The following is a 22,619-nucleotide window of genomic DNA, read 5'->3' as shown; positions in this document are numbered from 1 at the left end:
ATGTAGAATTTCTGATTATGTAGCATTGCAATTACACAAGGAATGATAACAGATGTTCATATTAATGGCCCTCCTTGTAAATGTTTATTTCTGCACAGTGGAAAAATCAGTTTATAGACAGTCCTTTGGAGCAGAGTCCTTGCCATAACCCAGGGACTGCCAATATTTCATTAACCACAGGCAAAATTGCAGCAGACTGGAGAATAGCCAATGTTGTTCCTTTATTTATGAAAAGAAATAGAAATAAACCAGGAAATTATAGGCCTGTGAGCCTATAATGGGAGGGAAGTTATTGGGCAAGTTTCTTAGGGATGCGATTAACTTGCATTTGTTGTTGTTTTTCCTATCCGCGCCTTGTCGTGCATCAGGCAGCAACCTTGCTGTTTCTTTAGCGTTTCTTTTTTTTTTAATGTGGTCGAGTTTCTAGCTCGATGCTTAATCCAGCACTGATGGAAAATATGCAACTAGTTGGCCGGATTCAAACCTGGGACCACTCGCATGGAAGTCTGGTGCAGATGCCATGACACCGCCGGCTGGTTACAACTTGCATTTGAAAAAGTATAAACCTTCTAGGGGTAGTCAGCATGGTTTTGTGCTTGGAAGGTGCTGTCTCCATTTTATTTGATTTTTTTTTTAAGGAGGTGATGAAGATGATTAAGTGCAGAGTACTGGATAGTGTATCGATGGATTGCAGTAATATATTCATCAAAGACCCTGATGACGTATTCATCAAGGTCCTATTCAGATGATTAAGGCACATGGGAACCCTGGATTCAAAATTGACTTAATCACAGAAAGCAGAGTGCGATGGTGGAAGTGTGTTTCTTCAATGAGTATCTTGATCAGTCAGTCCAGACAGCTTGCTTCCATGCTGAATGACTCTATGATTGAAATGCACTAATGTTACTGTAAAGTTTAGTGTTTTAGTGTCCAGTGAGGTAAATAAAATGTTATCTGGTTTAATTGTTCCCATTGAGAATTTAGATTTTAAATTCAAACTACTTACTGAGGCAGAAACTTTTTTTTGCAACAAGCTCTTTGACAAATGCAGATAGTGCTAAGGAAAGTTTGAAACATAGTTTAGTCTTGAATAAAAGAACACACACAAAATGCTGGAGGAACTCAACAGGCCAGGCAGCATCTATGGAAAAGAGTACAGTTGACATTTCGGGCCAAGACCCTCCAGCAGAACATTTAGCCTTGAATGATGGATTCCTCTACTCTTTTCTGAAGTAATGCTTAATATAATTGCAGGCTGGAGAATCAACATTACACTACTATTAGCCTTCTCTAATAGCATAACTTAATTTGCTTTTAAGCCTTGTAAAAGTAGGGATTCCAGAACTGAGGTTTTTTAAATGCCTATTGGTGTTATCTCCACTGCTGAAATGGACACGTAAAAATGGTCCCTAACTGCACATTAGCTCCATGCTTTTGTATACTTGGGGCTTGCGAACTTTGCTGCTTCTTGTGTCCCTGGAGGTCAGTCTGCAATTTGACTTTTTTCTTTACCTATGATTGTAGCAATAAGCCAATGAAAATTGGCTGGAAATTCAATGAGTTCTGAATCAGATCTACATCAGAATCTGAGGAAAGGAATCTCAGTGAAGTTTCCATTCAAAACATTGACCTTCGGAGGTTCTGCTGATGTCATCGTTCAGAATTGCAGCTTAAATCAACAGCTCCTCCGGAAAAACGGATATTTTGCCCCATTAGTGTATCAAATCTAAGATCTTTTGAACATATCTGAATTGATAAGGGGGGCAAGGATGGGGAGAAAGGATGGAGATAAAAAAAAGCATCACTGCGGAGCCCATGGAAGAGAGAGGTGCAGCGCGCGGCTCTCCTACACGTGCGCGTGGCTGTGAGGCTGACGCTGGGCCTCGTGCAGGAGAAGTGGCAAGTATGATGAAGATTCTGGAAGAGATAAAGGAAGTCCAAAAAGATATAAAACAAAAACTCAATGATATAAAGTCAGAGCTCGCCAACATCAATCAGGAAATAGCGATGGCAGAGACTCGAATTGAGAAGGTGGAAGACCGCGTGCAATACATGGAACAGATACTAAGTAAGACGATAAAAATATTAAATCAACAGGAAAGTAAATTGCTTGACCAGGAGGGAAGATCACGACGGAAAAATATCAGGATTTATAATGTTCCGGAAGAAGCGGAGTTTGTAGACTTTGTAGGCAAGCTGCTGCGGGAGGCGCTGGAGATTCCCCCGAATATGGAGATGGAAATAGAAAGCGCGCACCGTTCTCTCGCCCAGCGGCCTGCCGGAGACAGACAAAGTAACCCACGATCTATTATACTTAAATTTCTCCGATTCAAGAGTAAGGCAGAGATTCTACGAAAGGCCTGGGGTAAGAAGAGGGTTTTTTGGAACGGGTAGATAATATACTTTTGATCATGATTACCCCCCCCCCCCCCCCCAGCGGTCCTGTAGAGACGGAAGGAGTATTCCGAAGCAAAACAAATATTAAAGGAAGAAAAGATTAAAATTCAAATCCTGTACCCTGCTAAACTGAGGGTATTTTACCAAGAAGGGATATGACTATACCAGATGATGGAAGAGGCGACTACAGACATGAATAACAGAGAACTTGTCCATTAACGTGGTCAAACCAAGGGAAAGTCTGGGTGAGCAGTTATCCCAATCTGCTTGGGAAATAGTGAGAGAACTGAGAAAGCAGGGGATGGGAACAGGACGAGAGAAGGATATTAGGAAGAGACTGTGAGTTCTCCGAAGACAACCCTCACCTCCTCCAGAAGAGCCATAAGGTTTGGCTAACTTTAAAAGTGCTGATAAACTAAACGGAAGCAAAAATAGACGGTGGTATACCTATCTGGAGAAATACGTGTTATAGGGTGGTTTTTATATTACTCAATTTTTAAAAAAATCATTTATTCATTCCTTTTTCCCTGCCTAGATGAGAATATATACATGGGAGGAATACACAGGGAAATCATTTCTGTGTAATGGAGATAGTTTTTTTTACTTACTTTTATAGGTACTGCAATGGGGGCCCTCAACCCACAGGTAGGAGGGGGCTACCCCCTATGGCTAGACTTTTCTTCTAGCCCAACCCAGGGTCATCTAGAGACCCCAGCCTTGGAACCATACCTTCCTTACCTTTCTTTTTATTATTTACTTTTCTTGGTTCTTAATTGTTCAGGGAGTAGATCGATTAAGTTATATTCTGCAAATTTCAATGATATACTAACTTAGTAAGACCATATATTTTGGGTATATACCTCAAGAATGGTTGAAAAGAGATCAATATAAATACTTAATGAATGTACTGCTGGTGACTGGTAAAAAGACCCTTACCAGGAAATGGTTATCTCAGGAGAGCCCAACTTGAAATGTATGGATGGAAATTACAATGGACACTTATGGAATGGTGAAGATAACAACATCTGTTAATCATAAGTTGGAACAATTTTATTCATACTGGAAAAATGGTTTAACTACATAACATCTTATAAGCCTGATTTTATTCTCACAATCAAGGAATATGTTGTTTAAAAAAATCACTCCCTACTCTGTACATAGTTTTCTTCTTTCGATTGTTCTTTCTTTCCTCTTCTTTCTATTAGAGTATACTTCAGATAAATATTATGTGGAGATTTGTGACAAATATGATTATATGATTTTATATATATATAGTATCTGAAATACATCTTATGGAAATGATTGATGAAATTCAATAAAAAAATAAATTACAAAAAACAAAACATTGATCTTCCTCTTCAAATAATTATTGAGCCACTGCATGCATTCCACCATTTGTTATTTTAACTGTGAACAATTCAGTTCCAGCCAGTTTAATTTTTGTGATAGAATTTGAAATTCAAGGACCTACATTACCAGGGGAAGAATAGGGCAAATAATTCCAATTAGCATGGCTAGACAGTATGGTAAGGGGAGCTTATGGGAGGAAAATGTTAGCAACATGGGAATTGTTTGCTGGTTTTACTACTGAAATATAGGAAAGATTATTCAGTTTAGGTGCGAAGCTATTATTTGGCATTTGATGATGATAAATGTGAACACAGAGGTGAATTTAAAACTTCAAGTATCAGTTTCATTCTGGGTATTTCTTGTGCATTGAAATTCAATGTTACATGTTTTTGATATATTTGTCATGTAAAATTGGTGTATTTGCTTTGACATTGCAAGTTGAATTTCTGATTTTAAATCTATTCCTTCAGAAAGAAACCTATTTTGTTTGTTAGTTATTATCTGTTGTTTTAAATTATTAGATTGTAAATATAACTCTAGGACTGATTTGACCTGTGAGCAAAATCTTGCCTGTTACATTATGTTACCCTGTGGAAAGCGCAATGTATTTTTCTGGTACTCAGTTGAAAAATTGTGTCATCTGACCTGTCCTTTTAGCATCTTATGTCAATGCCATGGCAGTTATGAGCTTCCTTAGTTTCCCTGCTTGCAGTTTGACCCTGAGGAAACCATTCTTCCTCCTTTTCTTTAAAAATATGAAGTTACTATTTCATTATTAGGTTCAGTCACTGTCTATAAGATTTTTTTCTTAATAAAAACTATCATGGTGTGGGTAAATGCTAAAATATTTTATTACTTAACTGTTTTCAACATTAAGCGCATGCAGGTGAACCACTGGAAATTGAAGTTCTTTCTTGTATGCACATATAATAACACATCTTTTCCCTTGAAAGAAAAACAAAGAATATTATGTCCTCATAAGTCTGCGAGGAACAATAATCCTTTTCAACAAAGATATTTATATTCTGTAACCAATCCATTTTCACTCACAAACTTTGAATCAGTCTCTGTGGTGGTTTAATGATCCTTTTTGGTCTGATATGTTTCCACAAGTGTTTTTTTTGCATTTGGTGTGTGAATATTTATGTCTTTCTGAGAACTCTGATCAACATGTTAATTTATTCCACATGCTTCTGCCAAGATCCTATCTGTCTGTCACTGTTCATGTTCTTGCTGTGTGACCGTAATTCACTCTGTGTGTCCCATAATGGAGCCCTGAACTGCATCCATGTGATTAGTGAGTCTTTGTGCAAGTTCCGACTGGTTCTGTCTCAGTTCATAGGAACTTCTGTCATTTTCTCATTGATAGGAACTCCTCGTGTTGGTTTGTGTTGAACTGGTGCTATTGTTCCTGGCCTTGGGGAATGTGTAGTCTCCCCATCTTCTTTATTTTTCCTGTTCAGCTTCAGAGAGGATTGTGGAGATATTTTTGATTTTGTGGAGAGACAGATTTTGATCCACAGCTGCATGATGTGGAAACAAGACTGGTGACTTCATCATGATCACTCTATTTAGCACTGACATCCTGACTGTCATATTGGTGTAGCTGGTACGGATATCTATGGAAAGCGGAATTCTTGTGCTACTCCAGAGAGAGGCCCTCATGGATGCTGTTATGAGTTTCTCAAGTTACATCAGGTAAGCATCTGAGCCCCTCAAAGACATCTGTGTACTCTTCCATGCATGCAACACACATCAAAGTTGCTGGTCAACGCAGCAGGCCAGGCAGCATCTCTAGGAAGAGGTACAGTCGTCTTGGTCCGAAACATCGACTGTACCCCTTCCTAGAGATGCTGCCTGGCCTGCTACGTTCACCAGCAACTTTGATGTGTGTTACTTGAATTTCCAGCATCTGCAGAATTCCTCGTGTTTGCTCTTCCATGCATGTTGGGTGGTCACCTATGGTCTGTGAAACCACTACAAAAACTCCTTTCACCAGGTTGAGCTTTTCACATGCACTCAGACCTAGTATTTGTTGAACTCTCTTTTCTATAACCAGTAGCTGTGCCTTTAGGTGCTGCCCCTTGTGCTTGAAAGTCACTATACAACTTCCTTTTACTGGAATGTACCCTCCAGTAGAGCCTGTCACTTTTAACTTCACTGGTATATCTTGTTTTTTTTTTTTACTTTGAGAGTCTTAAAATCATCCATGGATAACAGATTTACCTAGGCTCCGGTGTCAAACTTGAATGGAATTACTGTCTCATTCACAGTCACTGGAACAATCCATTTTGTTTTCCCAGCAGAGAATCCACAAAAATTCCTCCATTTCTTCATCAACCATATGCACCTTTCTCTTGGTAGCCCAAGCATCGCAGCACTTTGCAAAATGATTCTTCTTCCCACAATTATTGCAGGACTTTCATAAGCAGGACACATCTTTGGAATGTGACTACCTCCACATTTGCTGCATTTACTGATTGAGCCTTCCTTTTGGCTTTGCTGTTGCTTTGGGAAATGCCTTGTGTGTTGCTCCGCTGTTTTGACAACATTCACTGTTGTGTCTGCCCTGTGCAGCTCCTTAGCTTGTACTTGTGTGGTCTCTACTGCCCTACACATATCCACAGCCTTTTCCAGCATCAAATCTTTTTCATGGAACAGGCTTTCTCCAAGTCCATCATCTGAAATTCTGCAAGCTGTTCTGTCTTTAACTAGTGAGTCTTTCAAATATCCAAACTCACAGGACTTACTCAGTGTGTGAAGCTCAGCTAAGCAGTGGTCAAAGCTAGCACCTTGTTTCTGAACATGGAAAAAACTCCTCAAGTTTGGTCATCAGAGTGTCCAATGTAAAACCTGTCTCATCAATTTGAAAGCTATCATAGACGTCTAAAGCATCTTCTTCAAATATGTGCAGGAAAACACACGCTTTTAATTTTTCATCATCCCCTCTTGCTCCACTAACGGCTAAATATATATTGAATTGCTGTTAGAAGTATTTCCAATTATTCATTAGATTGCTGAAAAACTGCATAGGTTCGGGGGTACTTAGCTTATCCATGGCAGAAACTCTCAGCCTGTCACCTGAATTTCTTGGTGAATCCAGTGAACTTCTGGAACAGTCACTTCTCTTTGTCACTAGTGTTTCTCTCAGTCATACATGGTATTCATTTACTCTCTGTGTTTAGACCTCACACTGACTTCTGACACATTTTATGTTAGTTTTTAATAAAGACAAATTTGGTGTGGGTAAATGCTAAAACATTTCATCACTCAACTGTGTTCAACACTGACCAGCTCACCATTGTAGCTTCTGGTTCTGGATTGTCCACTGGGAGCTACAGTTCTTTATTATATACACTTATAATAACATTCCATCTATAGAAAGAATTAATATTTCAGGTCAAAGGCTCTCTTCAGAATTGTTCTGTCATTACAAAGCCTTCAGTATTCATATAGGTAAGATGGACTCTGCCATTGTGAGGTTGGAAATGTGCTCAGACCTCACCATTTTTATTTCCTTTTTGTTTTGGGTCATTGATGTTGGTTGAATATGAATCATTAGCCAGTCAGATTTGATCAGTAACAGAATTTGTGTGGAGTTTAATAGAGATAATAAATATGGGATTTCAGAATGGCATTGATACCCTTTCATAAACTTGATACATATGATATTAGGATAAGTAGAAGCAATAGGACTTAATGCCTATCAAGGAAGAAGAAGCTGTAGAAACTCAGTGGGTCAGGGCGGGTAATGGACAGTCAACATTTTGGGTTAGCGACTTTAAGTTCCTGTGTGTTACTATTTCTGAGGACCTGTCCTGGGCCCAGCACATAAGCGCAATTGTGAAGAATGTATGGCAGTGCCTCTATTTCCTTAGGAGTCTGTGAAGATTCAGCATGACATATAAAACTTTGACAAACTTCTATAGATGTGCAGTAGAGAGTGTATTGACTGGCTGCATTATGGTCTGGTATGGAAACAGCAATGCCTTTGAATAGAGAATCCTACAAAACGTAGTGAATTAGCCCCAGTACATCACGAATAAAGCCCTCTCAACCATTGAACACATCTACATGAAACACTCATAGCAATGCATCATCCTTCATCAGAAATCCCCACCACCCAGATCATGCTAACTTCTTGCTGCTGCCATCTGATAGAAAGTACAAGAGCCTCGGGGCTCACACCACCAGGTTCAGGAACAGTTGCTACCCCTAAACTACTAGGCTCTTGAACAAAAGGGGATAACCACACTGACTTGCCCCTATAACCAATGATCTCACTTTAAGGACTCTGTCTGTTTATTTCATGTTCTTGTTGTTTTTTGCTATTTAGTTATATTTGCATTTGCACAATTTGATGTCTTCTGTACTCAGGTTAACCTTTCATTGATCCTGTTACAGTTACTATTCTATAGATTTGCTGAGTATGCCCACAAGAAAAGGGTGGTACTGTATATGGTGACATGTATGTACTTTGATCATGAAATTTACTTTGAACTTTGAATATTTTCCTCTACAGATGTTGCCTGTCCCATTGAGTTCAATCAGCTTCTTGTTTGTTGCTCTAGACTCCAGCATCTATAGTGTCTCGTGTCACCATATTACCTATCAAGTTGGACTAGGGGAAGATGGGAAGTGGTGTCCTCAGACAAAGAGCTAAGACCATAGTTTAATGTTTATTTAAGTACTTGAAATATGCATATTAGAAGAAAACATTTTAAATTGGCCCACTGTTGGTTTAGGGAACAATGTGAGAATACTTAAGGAAATACAAATTGGTTACCTCAATGGTGTGAAAATAACAAATTTATTTCATTAGAGATAAAATATGGGATGCTGCATTTTTACAGGAATTATATGGAAAATTGAATTCTAGATGCGTTCAGAGGAGCAAGGAAGATTGTTAGAGATTGTTACCAAATCATTAACAGAAATGAAGCAAATTATCAAAGCCATAAAAATTGGTGACGCCATCACTTCTAGAGGAGTAGCATAAAAATTGCAACTGTCAGGAAAAATGGTTTGAAACTTCATTCTGAAGGGAAGAGAAAACTGATGAGTGGCCTGGCATCTGAACAATTTTGAAACTACTTGAAAAGGTAAATATGTGCAAATGTTTTCCCGCTGCTGACTTCTGAAAGTACTTTGAAAGTGAGTTTAGCAGTTCAATTGACTTGTTTTATGTCTGTTGCTCCTTACGTGAGAGGCCTGAGTTACAAAGTAATATCTAGGTTGCTTTTCTGTGGTTTCTTTGTTTATGGTTTGAAGGCAGAGATTTCTCTTGATGAATATCAGATATTTATGTTGGATGAAGTGATAATCTAAGCCAGTACTCCAAGTGTGATAGATTGAGTGACTAGTTGGATGGTCTGTCGAGACTCAAGCTATGACAAAGACATTAGATTTTTGCATGCCAGATCTAGAAGTTAGTCTTCTCCTAAAAGTGTCTAAATAATTATTTTTCTTCTGTTCAAAATTTATCCATCTCGTTTCTTTCAATAATTCAGTAGCAGCTTTCCTCTTTCATTTCAAACATTGCAATTCCTTTAAAAGTTAATTTAATAGTGATTAGTAAGATGGAAGAAAAGCTTTGCTTGAGAAATGGAGGTGAATGATGAAAGGCCAGAGTGCATCTTTGCAAGCTTGTGGATTTACTATTAAAGTTTGCAGAGACTGGACAATTCACAAACACCCCAGACCTTACTGTCTCAATGTTCAAAGTATATTTATTATCAAAGTACATATATGTCACCATATACAACCAGGAGAATCTTTTTCTTGTGGGCATTCACAGTTAGTACAAAGAAACACAATAGAATTCAATGAAAGACCACACAGAACAAGATGGACAAACAGCCCATGTGCAAAAGACAACAAATTGTGCAAATACAAAAAGGGCAAAATAGTAAATAAATTACCAATAAATATCGAGAACATGAGATGAAGAATCCTTGAAAGTGAGTCCATAGGTTGTGGGAATAGTTCAGTGTTGGCATGAGTGAGGTTGAGTGAAGTTATCACCTCTGGTTCGAGAGCCTGATGGATGAGGTGTAATAACTGTTCCTGAGCTTGGTGGTATGAGTCCTGAGGCACCCGTACCATGTTCCTGATAGCAACAGTGAAAAGAGAGATGGTGGGGAGTCCCTGATGATGGATGCTTGATGATGGTTCCTTGTAGATGTGCTCATTGGTGGGAGGGCTTTACCTATGATGTATCCACTACTTTTTGTGAGCTTTTCTGTTCAAGGGCATTGGTTGTTTCCATACCAGGCCATGATGCAACCAGTCAATATACTCTCCACCACATACAGTGGCATGCAAGAGTTTGGGCACCCCTGGTCAAAATTTCTGTTACTGTGAATAGTTAAGTGAGTAGAAGATGAACTGATCTCCAATAGTCATAAAGTTAAAGATGAAACATTCTTTTCAACATTTTAAGCAAGATTAGTGTATTATTTTTGTCTTGTACAATTTTAGAGTGGAAAAAAGGAAAGGAGCACCATGCAAAAGTTTGGGCAGCCCAAGAAATTTGAGCTCTTAGATAACTTTTACCGGTCTCAGACCTTAATTAGCTTGTTAGGGCTATGGCTTGTTCACAATCATCATTAGGAAAGGCCTGGTGATGCAAATTTCAAAGCTTTATAAATGTCTCCACTCCTCAAACCTTGTCCCAACAATCAGCAGCCAAGGGCTCCTCTAAGCAGCTCCCTGGCACTCTGAAAATTAAAATAAATGATGCCCAAAAAGCAGGAGAGGGCTATAAGAAGATAGCAAAGCGTTTTCAGGTAGCCATTTCTGCAGTTTGTAATGTAATTAAGAAATGGCAGTTAGCAGGAACAGTGGAGGTCACGTTGAGGTCTAGAAGACCAAGAAAACTTTCTCAGGGGGCGTCACGTGATGACGTGGGATTGAGACGTGTAAATCCAGTTCTCCCGTAAAAAATCAGCAAAGTACCAGTTAAACAAAGCAAAGTTAATAAATACTTTCCGAAAACTATTTATAAACTTTGAAAGACTACTTTACGATATGCCTCGTAAACCGCAACAGAAGAAGTCTGTTGTTGCGAAGCCGCCGCGAGATGGGAAGAAAAAAGGGCCTACTGCAACGATGGAGCCTCAGACTCAGGTTGGATCTCCTTTGGAGGAGATGCATTCTATCTCCGGCGTAGAACAGGGAGCAATGGCGGTGGTTGCGGTCTCTCGGAAGAAGATGCCAGAAATGCGCATGCGCAAAGAAGAACGCAAGCGCAAATCGACACAACTCAAACTACAAGAACTGACAGCCACTGCAACTGAAAGTGACTTAGAGTCAGAATTGGATTCTGCAGAGAACACAGATGAAGAGGAGGAGGAAGAACTGGAAGAGATTGGAAGTAAAGGAGATGATGGAGACATAAAAGAGGCTTTATTGCAACTAGCGGCTGAACTAAGAAAAGTAAGAGCAGAGCTTAGAGATATGAAGATGTGCTATAATAAAACTATGAAAAGACAGGATAAAATGGATAAGAAGCTTCAGAAGATGGAAAGAGCAATGGGGCATATGAATGATAGAGTGGAAAAAACAGAAAATGATCTGCTTGTCTGGAACTCGGAAAGAAATCGACTCTTGGAGAAGGTGGACGTGTTGGAAAATTTCAGTAGACGTTATAATATCAAAATTGTGGGTCTTAAAGAAGGTATGGAGGGAGAAAATCCAATAGAATTTTTTCAAAGATGGATCCTGGAAGTTTTGCAAATGAAAGAGGAAGTTCGATCAATTGAAATTGAGCGGGCACATAGAGCTCTAAGACCAAAACCACAAGATAACCAATATCCACGATCGATCTTAATAAAATTCTTAAGATTTCAAGACAAGGAAAGGATTCTACAGGCAGCTGCCCAAGCTGCCAAGAATAGAAAAGGGCCATTGATGATTCGAGGGAACAAAGTTTTTTTCTACCCTGATATAAGTTATGAACTTTTGAAGAGAAGGAAGAAATTTAATCCAGTGGAAAAAATCCTATGGGATCACGGTTATCAATTTATATTGCGTTATCTTGCAACCTTGAAGATTTTTTTGCCTGGTGGAGAAAAAAGATTTTTTGATGACTACGAGAAAGCTGAGCAGTTTGTGCGAGATTCTTTGAATATTCACCAGATACAAGAACAAATCCAGGGGAGCGAAATAGATTGAAGATGAAGACTGGGTCAAGAATGGACTTGTTGGATTTTTAGGCGGATGAATATATAAATATATTATTAATTATACGAGGGGGGGAAGAAAGATTAAAATTTGAAGAATACTAATTGGGAATAGTAACATTAATTTTGTTTATATGTATATATAATTTTTTTTGTTGCGGGGGAGCTGGAAGAAGCACTGACCAATTGCTACGCTAGTCATGTGTGCAAGCGTGGCTTTAGCCACGACCTGCAAAATGGAGGGGGGTAGTGTTGTGTATCTTTTCATTCACAACATTAGTGGGGGGGGGTATTTTGTTTTTTCTTTTTCTGTATCTTTTCTATCTTTTTCTTTCTTTTTGCCTGGAGGGTTGGGAGGGGAACACATAGCAACATGGTGAAGTTCAAAGAGATTCCCCAAGGAACTATGAGAGTTGAGAAGATAAGTAATGTTTTAGATTTGAGTAACTTTGTTAAGAATAATGACTAATTTATTGAATTTTTTGAGTTTTAATGTTAATGGGCTTAATGGACCATTAAAAAGAAAAAGAACCTTAACACATATTAAGAAAATGAAGATAGATTTAGCCTTTTTACAGGAAATGCATTTAACAGAAACAGAACATCAGAAACTAAAGAGAGATTGGGTGGGTAGTGTTGTTGCGGCTTCATTTAATTCAAAAGCGAGGGGAGTAGCAATTTTGATCAATAAAACGTTACCAATTAAAATACAAAATGTAATAGCCGATTCTGTGGGGAGATACGTAATTATACATTGTCAACTTTTCTCTGAATTATGGACATTTATGAATATTTATGCTCCAAATGAAAATGATGCAAAATTCATACAGGAAGCTTTTTTGAATTTGGTGGATGCACATGAAAAAATATTAATTGGAGGAGACTTTAATTTTTGCTTAGACCCAATCTTAGATAGATCAACTAAGGCTGTTATAAAATCGAAGGTAGTAAATCTAACTTTATCATTGATGAAAGATTTAAATTTGATTGATATATGGAGAAGAATCAATCCTAAAGAAAGAGGCTATTCGTTCTATTCTCATAGACATAAAACTTATTCAAGGATAGATTTTTTTCCTATTATCAATGCATATTCAACACAGTGAAAAATATGGAATATAAAGCAAGAATATTGTCAGATCATTCTCCTTTATTAATAACAATAATAATGACTGATAAGGAAGAAGTGGCTTATAGATGGAGATTTAATTCAACATTATTAAAACGTCAAGATTTTTGTGATTTTATGAAAAAGCAGATCCAATTTTTTTTGGATACAAATTTTCATTCAGTGGATGATAAATTTATATTATGGGATGTGATGAAAGCTTATCTGAGGGGCCAGATAATAAGTTATACGTCTAAAATTAAGAAAGGATATATGGCAGACTAGATCAATTGGAAAAAGAGATTACAAAATTAGAAAAAGAATCTCAAAGATATATGTCGGAAGAAAAACGAAGGCAACTTGTCAATAAGAAGTTACAATATAATACGCTTCAGACATATAGAATGGAAAAAGCAATTATAAGAACTAAACAAAGGTATTATGAGTTAGGTGAGAGAGCACATAAAATTCTTGCCTGGCAGTTGAAAACAGAACAAGCTTCCAAAACAATAAATGCAATTAGAACAAGTGCAAATAAAATATCTTATAAACCTCTTGAAATAAATGAAACCTTTAAAAGTTTCTATTCTGAATTATATCAATCAGAATCACAAAATGATGTTAATGAGATAGAAAGGTTTTTATCACAAGTGACTCTTCCAAAATTGAACTCGGCAGAAGGGATTAGATGTGCCTTTTACACTAAAAGAAGTTGAAGAAGCTTTAGGATCACTTCAAAGTAATAAATCTCCAGGAGAAGATGGTTTTCCACCTGAATTTTATAAAAAGTTTAAAGATTTATTATTTCCTCTCTTTATGGAGTTAATACGTCAAGCAGAAAAAACACATAAACTCCCAGAATCTTTTTCAACAGCGATTGTAATAGTATTGCCAAAAAAAGACAGAGACCCTATGAAACCAACATCATACAGGCCTATTTCTTTATTGAATACTGATTATAAAATATTAGCAAAAATTTTATCGAATAGATTATCTAAATACTTACCAAAATTAATACATATGGATCAAACAGGATTTATTAAAAATAGACAATTGGCAGATAATGTAACTCGGCTACTCAGTATAATTCATTTGGCACAAAAAAGGGACGAGAAGAGTATAGTAGTAGCCTTGGATGCAGAAAAAGCATTTGATAGATTAGAAAGGGATTTTTTATTTAAAGTATTAGAAAAATATGGGTTAGGAACATCTTTTATAAATTGGATTAAAATTTTAAATTCTAACCCTAAGGCTAAAGTAGTGACAAACTCTCAAATTTCAACACCATTCCAGTTAAAAAGGTCAACTAGACAAGGTTGTCCATTATCACCTGCTTTATTTGTACTGGCGATAGAGCCATTAGCAGAACTAATCAGAATTGATCCAGATATTATGGGTTTTAGAGTTAATCAGGAGGAATATAAAATTAATCTTTTTGCCGATGATGTTTTGATTTACTTAACAAACCCACAATATTCATTACATAAATTATCTTCTAGATTGGATGAATATGGAAAGGTATCAAGTTACAAAATAAATTGGGATAAAAGTGAAATTTTACCTCTTACTAAAGGAGACTATAGTCAATGTCGGTTTGCAACCCAATTTAGATGGCCGGTAAATGGTATAAAGTATTTAGGTATAAGACTTGATAATGATGTAAAGAATTTATATAAATTTAATTATTTACCACTATTGAAAAAAATTCAAGAAGATCTTGACAAATGGATGATACTACCAATAACATTAGTAGGTAGAGTCAATGTTGTAAAAATGAACATATTTCCTAGATTACAGTATTTGTTTCAAACATTACCAATACAATTGCCACAGAATTTTTTTCAAGAGTTAATGTGTGAGAAAATTTCCTTGGAAAGGTAAAATGTCAAGAATATCATTGGAAAAATTGACATGTAAATTTGAATGAGGAGGGTTACAACTTCCAAACTTTAAGAATTATTATAAAGCAAATCAACTTAGACTTATTGCATCCTTCTTCGATGATTGAAAACCAGCATGGATTAAAGTAGAATTAGACAAGATAGGAGAAAATAGACCTGAAGATTTTATATATAAATGGGAATCTAAATGGATACAGGAAAAGAAAGAATCTCCTATATTAATACATTTGATTGATCTATGGAATAAGATAAATGTTGATAATGAAATACAGAAATCCTTATTAGCAAGGAGACCTTTGTTCCAAAACAGACTTATTACTTTTACAATGGTCAATCAACTTTTATATAATTGGTACCAAAAAGGGATTAAATTTATAGGAGATTGTTATGAACGAGGTATATTGATGTCATTTGAACAACTAAAGGATAAATATAAAATATCAAATAACACTTTCTTTTGTTACCTTCAATTAAGGGCTTACTTAAAAGGTAAGCTGGGTCAAACAATGTTTTTGCCAAAACCTAATGAAATTGAAACTTTAATTCAAAAAGGGAAAAGTAAAAAATTTATTTCTTGTATGTATAATTTGATTCAAAAACAGACAATTAAACAAGGAATCCATAAGTCAAAACAAAAATGGGAAACAGATCTGAATATTAATATTGATGAAACAAATTGGTCAAGACTCTGTCTTGACAGTATGACAAATACAATAAATGTTCGACTTAGATTAGTACAATATAATTTTTTACACCAATTATATATTACACCACAAAAAATAAATAGATTAAATTCAAATCTATCCGATAAATGCTTTCGGTGTAATCAAGAAATTGGTACTTTCTTACATTCTACTTGGTCTTGTTTTAAAATTCAACCCTTTTGGGTAAATTTAAGAGTCTTATTGGAACAAATTACTGGAACTCAACTCCCACATAACCCTGTATTAGGTGATATTGAAGGGATAAAGCCGAAACTTGAATAAATATCAGAAAGAATTTATAAAAATTGCATTGGCACTAGCTAAGAAAACTATAGCAGTTACTTGGAAATCTGATTCGTATTTAAGTATGAATCGTTGGAATAATGAAATGGCTAGTTCTATTCCACTCAAAAAAATTACTTATAATTTAAGAGATAAATATGTAACATTTTTGAATATTTGGTGCCCTTATTTACAAAAGATAGGATGGCATATATAAGTGCTCCGATAAAGATCTTGGTCCCTTGGGGAAAGTAACGAATAAGTATACCAAATTTATTTTGAATTCCGTGGAGCATGTGGAAACCTTCCAATACCCAGGCGGCTCTTCTTTTTTTTTCTTCTTTTCTTTTTTAGGTAGGACTTTATATGGGGCGGGGGGAGGGTTAAGGGGAGGCGGGAGGGTAGATTTTATCTTTTCATGTATTCTTTTTGAAAACTCAATAAAAATTATATAAAAAAAAGAAAACTTTCTCAGAGAACTGCTCATAGGATTGCTAGTAAGGCAAATCAAAACCCCAGCTTGACTGCAAAAGGCCTTCAGGAAGATTTAGCAGACTCTGGAGTGGTGGTGCTCTGTTCTACTGTGCAGCGACACCTGCACAAATATAACCTTTGTGGAAGAGTCATCAGAAGAAAACCTTTCCTGAGTCCTCACCACAAAATTCAGCATCAGAAGTTTGCAAAGGAACATCTAAACAAGCCTGATGCATTTTGGAAACAAGTCCTGTGGACTGATGAAGTTAAAATAGAACTTTTTGACTGCAATGAGCAAAGGTATGTTTGGAGAAAAAAGGGTGCAGAATTTCATGAAAAGAACACCTCTCCAACTGTTAAGCACGGAGATGGATCGATCATGCTTTGGGCTTGTGTTGCAGCCAGTGGCACGGGGAACATTTCACTGGTAGAGGGAAGAATGAATTCAGTTAAATACCAGCAAATTCTGGAAGCAAACATCACACCGTCTGTAAAAAAGCTGAAGATGAAAAGAGGATGGCTTCTACATCAGGATAATGATCCTAAACACACCTCAAAATCCACAATGGACTACCTCAAGAGGCACAAGCTGGAGGTTTTGCCGTGGCCCTCACAGTCCCCCGACCTAAACATCATCGAAAATCTGTGGATAGACCTCAAAAGAACAGTGCATGCAAGACGGTCCAAGAATCTCACAGAACTAGAAACCTTTTGCAAGGAAGAATGGGTGAAAATCCCCCAAACAAGAATTGAAAGACTCTTTGCTGGCTAAAGAAAGCGTTTACAAGCTGTGATACTTGCCAAAGGGAGTTTTACGAAGTACTGACCATGCAGGATGCCCAAACTTTTGTTTTGGGCGGTTCTCCTTTTTTGTTATTTTGAAACTCTAAAAGATGGAAATGAAGTTTTCTTGCTTAAAGTATTAAAGAAATGTGTCATCTTTAACTTTATGCCTTTTGGAAATCAGGTCATCTTTTACTCACTTAGCTATTCACAGTAACAAATTTTGACTGGGGTGCTCAAAATTTTGCATGCCACTGTATCTATGTAAGTTTATCAAAGTTTTAGGTGACATGCTGAATCTATGCAAACTTCTAAGGAAGTAGAGATGTTGCCGTGCTTTCTTTGTAATGGCACTCTCGTGCTGGACACAGGACTGATCCTCTGACATCATAATACTGATGTATTTAAAGTTGCTGACCCTCTCTACCCCTGATCCCCTGGTGAGGACTGGCTCATGGACCTTCAGTTTCCTTCTCCTGTAGTCAAAATCAGCTCCTTGGTCTTGCTGATATTGAGTTGCTGTTGTGGCACCGCGCAGATCTTCAGTCTCTCTCCTATATGCTGATACATCATCACCTTTAATTCGGTCAAAGACTGCAGTGTCGTCAGCAAGCTTAGACATGGTATTGGAGCTGTACTTAGCCTCACAGTCACAAGCATAAAGCGAGTAGAGTAAATGGTTAAGTACAGAGCCTTCTGGTGCATTTGTGCTGATTGTGATTATTGAGGAGATGTTGTTGCCAATCATAAGACCATAAAACCATAAGATACAGGAGCAGAATTAGGCCATACAGCCCATTGAGTCTGCTCCACCATTCAATCATGGACTGATCCACTTCATCCAGTCATCCTCACTCCCCTGCTTTCACCCCATACCCTTTGATGCCCTGGCTAAATAAGAACCTATCTATCTCTGCCTTAAATACACCCAATGACTTGGTTTCCACAGCCGCTCGTGGCAACAAATTCCACAGATTTACCACCCTCTGACTAAAGTAATTTCTCCGCATCTCAGTTCTAAAAGGACGTCCTTCAATCCTGAAGTCGTGCCCTTTTGTCCTAGAATTCCCTACAATGGGAAATAACTTTGCCTTATCTAATTTGTTCAGGCCTTTTAACATTTGGAATGTTTCTATGAGATCCCCCCTCATTCTCCTGAACTCCAGGGAATACAGCCCAGGAGCTGCCAGATGTTCCTCATACGGTAATCCTGTCATTCCTGGAATCATTCTCATGAATCTTCTCTGAATCTTCTGCAATGTCAGTATATCCTTTCTAAAATAAGGAGCCCAAAACTGCACACAATACTCCAAGCTTGGTCTCATGAGTGCCTTATAGAACTGACTGGGGTCTGCAAGTGAGGAAGTAGAGGATCCAGCTGCAAAGGAGGTATTGAGTTTGAGGACTTGGAGCTTAAGGATTAGTTTGGAGGGGTGAAGAGCTGTAGTCAATGAAGATCATCCTGATGCATGCACCTTCACTATCCAGATATTCTAGGGTTGAGTACTGAGCCAATGAAATATCATCTGCTGTTGACCTGTTGTGACGGTAGGCAAATTGGAGTGGATCCTTGTCACTTCTTAGGCATGAGTCGATGTGCTTCATCGCTAACCTCTCAAAACACTTCACCACAGTGGATGTAAGTGCTACTGGACGATAGTCATTGAGGCAGGCTACCATGTTCTTCTTAGGCACCGGTATAACTGAAACCTGCTTGAAGCAGGTGGCTTTCTCAGACTGCCAAAGTGAGAGGTTAAGTAAACACTCTGGCCCGTTGAACAGCACAGGTCTTTAGGACTCGGCCAGGTACCCTGTCTGGGCCATATGTTTTCTGTGGGTTCACCCTTCTGAAGGATGCTGTCATGTTGGGCTCTGAGACTGAGATCACAGGGTCATCAGGACCTGTGGGAGTTTGTGAAGGTGCCTCGATGTTTTGACAGTCAAAGTGAGCATAAAAAGAATTGAGCTCATCTGGGTGTGAAACCTTGTTGTCACCTCTGTGGCTTGGTTTCACTTTATAGGAGGTGGTAGTATTCAAGCCCAGCCACAGCTGTCGAGCATCCTTCAGTGATTCAGGTTTGGTCCCAAATTGCCACTTGGCATACGAGGGGTGATTGATAAGTTCATGGCCTAAGGTAGAAGGAGTGAATTTTAGAAAACCTAGCACATTTATTTTTCCTACATTTACGCACTTAGTCCAGTGGTCGTGGAGGATACGGATCCTTTCTTTGTAGAAGTCCGTGTCTTGGACCTCCAGAAAGTGGTTCACAGCAGGGGTTATTGATAGGTTCGTGGCTTAAGGTAGAAGGAGCTGAATTATTAACTTCAAACTTTCTTCATTTTCACAGAGTTGAACTGCATGTGCATGTAATGAGAGCAGTATAACTCATCTCCTTCCACCTTAGGCCCTGAACTTACCAATCGCCCCTGCTATGGACCACCTGGAGGTCCAAGACGCTCTCGTTACATGCACATGCATTTCAATTCTTTGATAATGCAGAAAGTTTGAAGTTAATAACTCATCTCCTACTACCTTAGGCCACAAACTTATCAATCACTCCTGCTATGGACCACTTCTACAAAGAAGGGATTCGTATGCTCCACGACCACTGGACTAAGTGTGTACACGTATGAGGGGACTATGTTGAAAAATACATATGCTAGGTTTTCTAAAATTGACTCCTTCTGCCTTAGGCCACAAACCTATCAAATCACCCCTCGTAGTTACTGATTTACATTCACTGATACTCTACATTTATTGGAGGTACATCAGCTTCATTATTGTAGCAGCCTATCCTGATTCAAATTTTAACTCTTTTGTGTACGTATATTTACAATTCAATATTGTGTCCCGGTTGTGCATAAATATGGCATTTTTTTGGTTGGAGGATGGGGAAACGAGGCAGCACGTTAAAGTCTGACAATGGAGAAACATTCTGTAAGTGATCCATAGGCTTGCTTTAATAGCTGTCCTAGTTTATTTCCTTTCCAGTGAAGAAAATCAATATTGGTACTATTTCAGTACATTTCCACATAATATTCTGCTCTGATCCTCTGGAATTATGCTGGAATGGACACTTCTCCCTCTTGGCTCACAACTTCATCCTAAAGATCTTAACAGGAGCATTTTGAAATAAAATCTGATGTTCTATATCAGGAGACATTAGAGTAGATAACTGTGAGCTGTGTCTGACAAACAGGCTTTTGTGGAGCATCTTGAAAAGAAAAGGGATCTTGAGTGTAAGTCCATAACTCCCTGAAAGTGGCTGCACAAGTTCATAGTGTTGTAAAGAAAGCAGATGGTATGTTTGCTTTTGGTTGAGACACAGTTCAAAAATTAGGAAATTATGTTGCACCTTTATAAAACTTTGGCCGCATCAGGAGAATTGCATTCATTTCTAGTTGCCCCATTACAGGAAGGACGTGAAACAAACTAGAGGGTGCAGAAGAGGTTTACCAGTTCTGGATAATATGGTATGTGCTATACAGAGAGGTTGGGCAAACTAGGGTTGTTTTCTTTGGCAGGAGACTTGATAAACATTTGTAAAATTGTGGGGGCACAGATATAGGCAGCTGGTATCCTTATCCCAGTGTCAAAATATCTAATACTAGAGGGCATGCATTCAAGGTGAAGGGGGGGGGCGGGGCGGAGTTCAAAAGATAGGTGCAGGGCAAACTTTTTTTACACAGAGCATGGAGGTGCTTGGAATCTACTGCCAGAAGTGTTGATGGAAATGGGTATAAAAGATGAGTTTAAGGAGCAGTTAGACACATGAGTATGCAGAGACTGTGGGCAATGAGGAGGCAGAAAGAATAGAGGTAATTAGGCATCATTCGCTTAATTTGGTCTGCACTTCATCGTGGCTGAAGGACCTGCCCAATACGGTAGCGTTCTATGAAAATAGAGAAGCAGTAAGATTTGGGGATAACGTGCTGGAGCTTTGGGCCTTGGCAGCAGATGTCACAGTTGCCAATGGGGCAACATTGTAATGAGAGGAAATGTGAAATTGGAAGTTGGAGCCTGTATTTGAGAGAGGATGAATTGCTGTTTTGGATGCTAAACCATTAGAGAAGAGAGAAGAACCAAGTTTTTAAAAAAATACACAAGTAAACTAACTACTGCTTTTTTTGTCAAATTGAGTATTTTTCTGTGAATTTCGTGAGTGTAATTTTGTTTAATTATACATGATTGGTCATTTTACTCACCTTGTGTAGAAAGTAATTGAAATATGTAAAATGCACGTTACATAGAAAGGTGATTTAATATTCAAAATAATACACCACTCTTTAGGATGTTTTATGTTGTACACTACCGTTCAAAGCTATACAAAAATCACCATCCTTGTACATTTTAGATTTGTAAAAGTATCAAGCCAGAAGTTGCTCATCTGTTTTCATCTTTTGTATTTTAAGGGAAACGTTTACTCTGCATTATGTATTTTAATCATAAACACATTTGTCAAAAATGTGTTCATGATTTTGCTCCACATAGTTCTTATTTACTCTCTGCCCCTCCCAGCCATTGCTGATAATGTGGAACTGAAAGACTTCCAACCTAAGTATTTGGGTTATCCAAAACTCTTTTCGCACATACAAAGAATTTTTTGAAAGGTTAGTATTGAAATGTTTTTCCCAGTTATGCCACATTATTTAATACCATTATATTTTAAGTGCCAGTATAGAAACTGTAAATAACAATCTTGAATGAATAATTGGCTAAAGTGGGAAGAGATACTTTAAGGTCAAATTAATATCAAATTAATCTGTTGATAATTTTGCTAATGCCACATATACCTTTCTCTATGTTTGAATTGAATCATACAAAAAACTTAAAAAATTGAAGTAGGTGCAAGCCATCTGGTCTGTCGAGTCTGCTCAGCCATTCAATAAGATCTTGACTCAGTTCCGCCAACCTGCCTTTCTCCCATAACTCTTAATTCTTTTGCTATTCTAATTGGGTCTTAAATATATTCAATGAGATAGCCTCTATTGCCTCCCTGGACAGAGAATTCCACAGCTTCACTGTCATCTGGGAAAAGCAGTTTCTCTTCATCTTCATCCTGATTCTATTCCTCTGAATCTACAAACTATGGCCCCTAGTTCTATGCTCCCTTACCAGTGGAAACAACTTTCCTACCTCTATCTTATCTATCCCCCTCACAGTTTTAATTGTTTGTATAAGATCCCCTCTCATTCATCTGACTTCCAATGAGTATAGTCTTAGACGATTGATCTCTCCTCATAGGTTAACCTCCTCATCTCTGGAGCCTCTTCTGCACCACCTCCAAAGCCAATATGTCTTTGCTCAAGTAAGGAGACCAGAACTGCATGCTCTGTATTCCAGATACGGCCTCATCAGTACCTTGTGCAGTTCCAGCTTAACCTCCCTGCTCTTAAATTTCATCCCTCAAGTAATGAATTCTTTGAAGGCATAGAT

The 22,619-nt window shown here is 37.9% G+C and overlaps 1 protein-coding gene across 6 annotated transcripts in view; it reads left to right on the top strand.

Annotated features, from left to right (window-relative positions):
- fndc1 (fibronectin type III domain containing 1) overlaps positions 1-22,619 on the top strand; it is a 200,525-nt gene that overhangs the window by 80,259 nt on the left and 97,647 nt on the right. The window contains exon 1 of one of the 6 annotated variants that reach the window (XM_072265371.1): positions 8,790-8,849. The exons of the other annotated variants lie outside the window; for them this stretch is intronic. The gene's annotated coding sequence lies outside the window, so the exon portion shown is untranslated. Of the gene's footprint in view, positions 1-8,789; positions 8,850-22,619 lie in introns of those variants that run through there. 6 annotated transcript variants of the gene reach the window in all.

This window comes from Mobula birostris, chromosome 8 (assembly GCF_030028105.1).
Source record: "Mobula birostris isolate sMobBir1 chromosome 8, sMobBir1.hap1, whole genome shotgun sequence".
Classification (NCBI taxonomy): domain Eukaryota; kingdom Metazoa; phylum Chordata; class Chondrichthyes; order Myliobatiformes; family Myliobatidae; genus Mobula; species Mobula birostris.
Note: the sequence above shows the minus strand (reverse complement) of the source record. Positions and strands in the feature narration are given on the sequence as shown.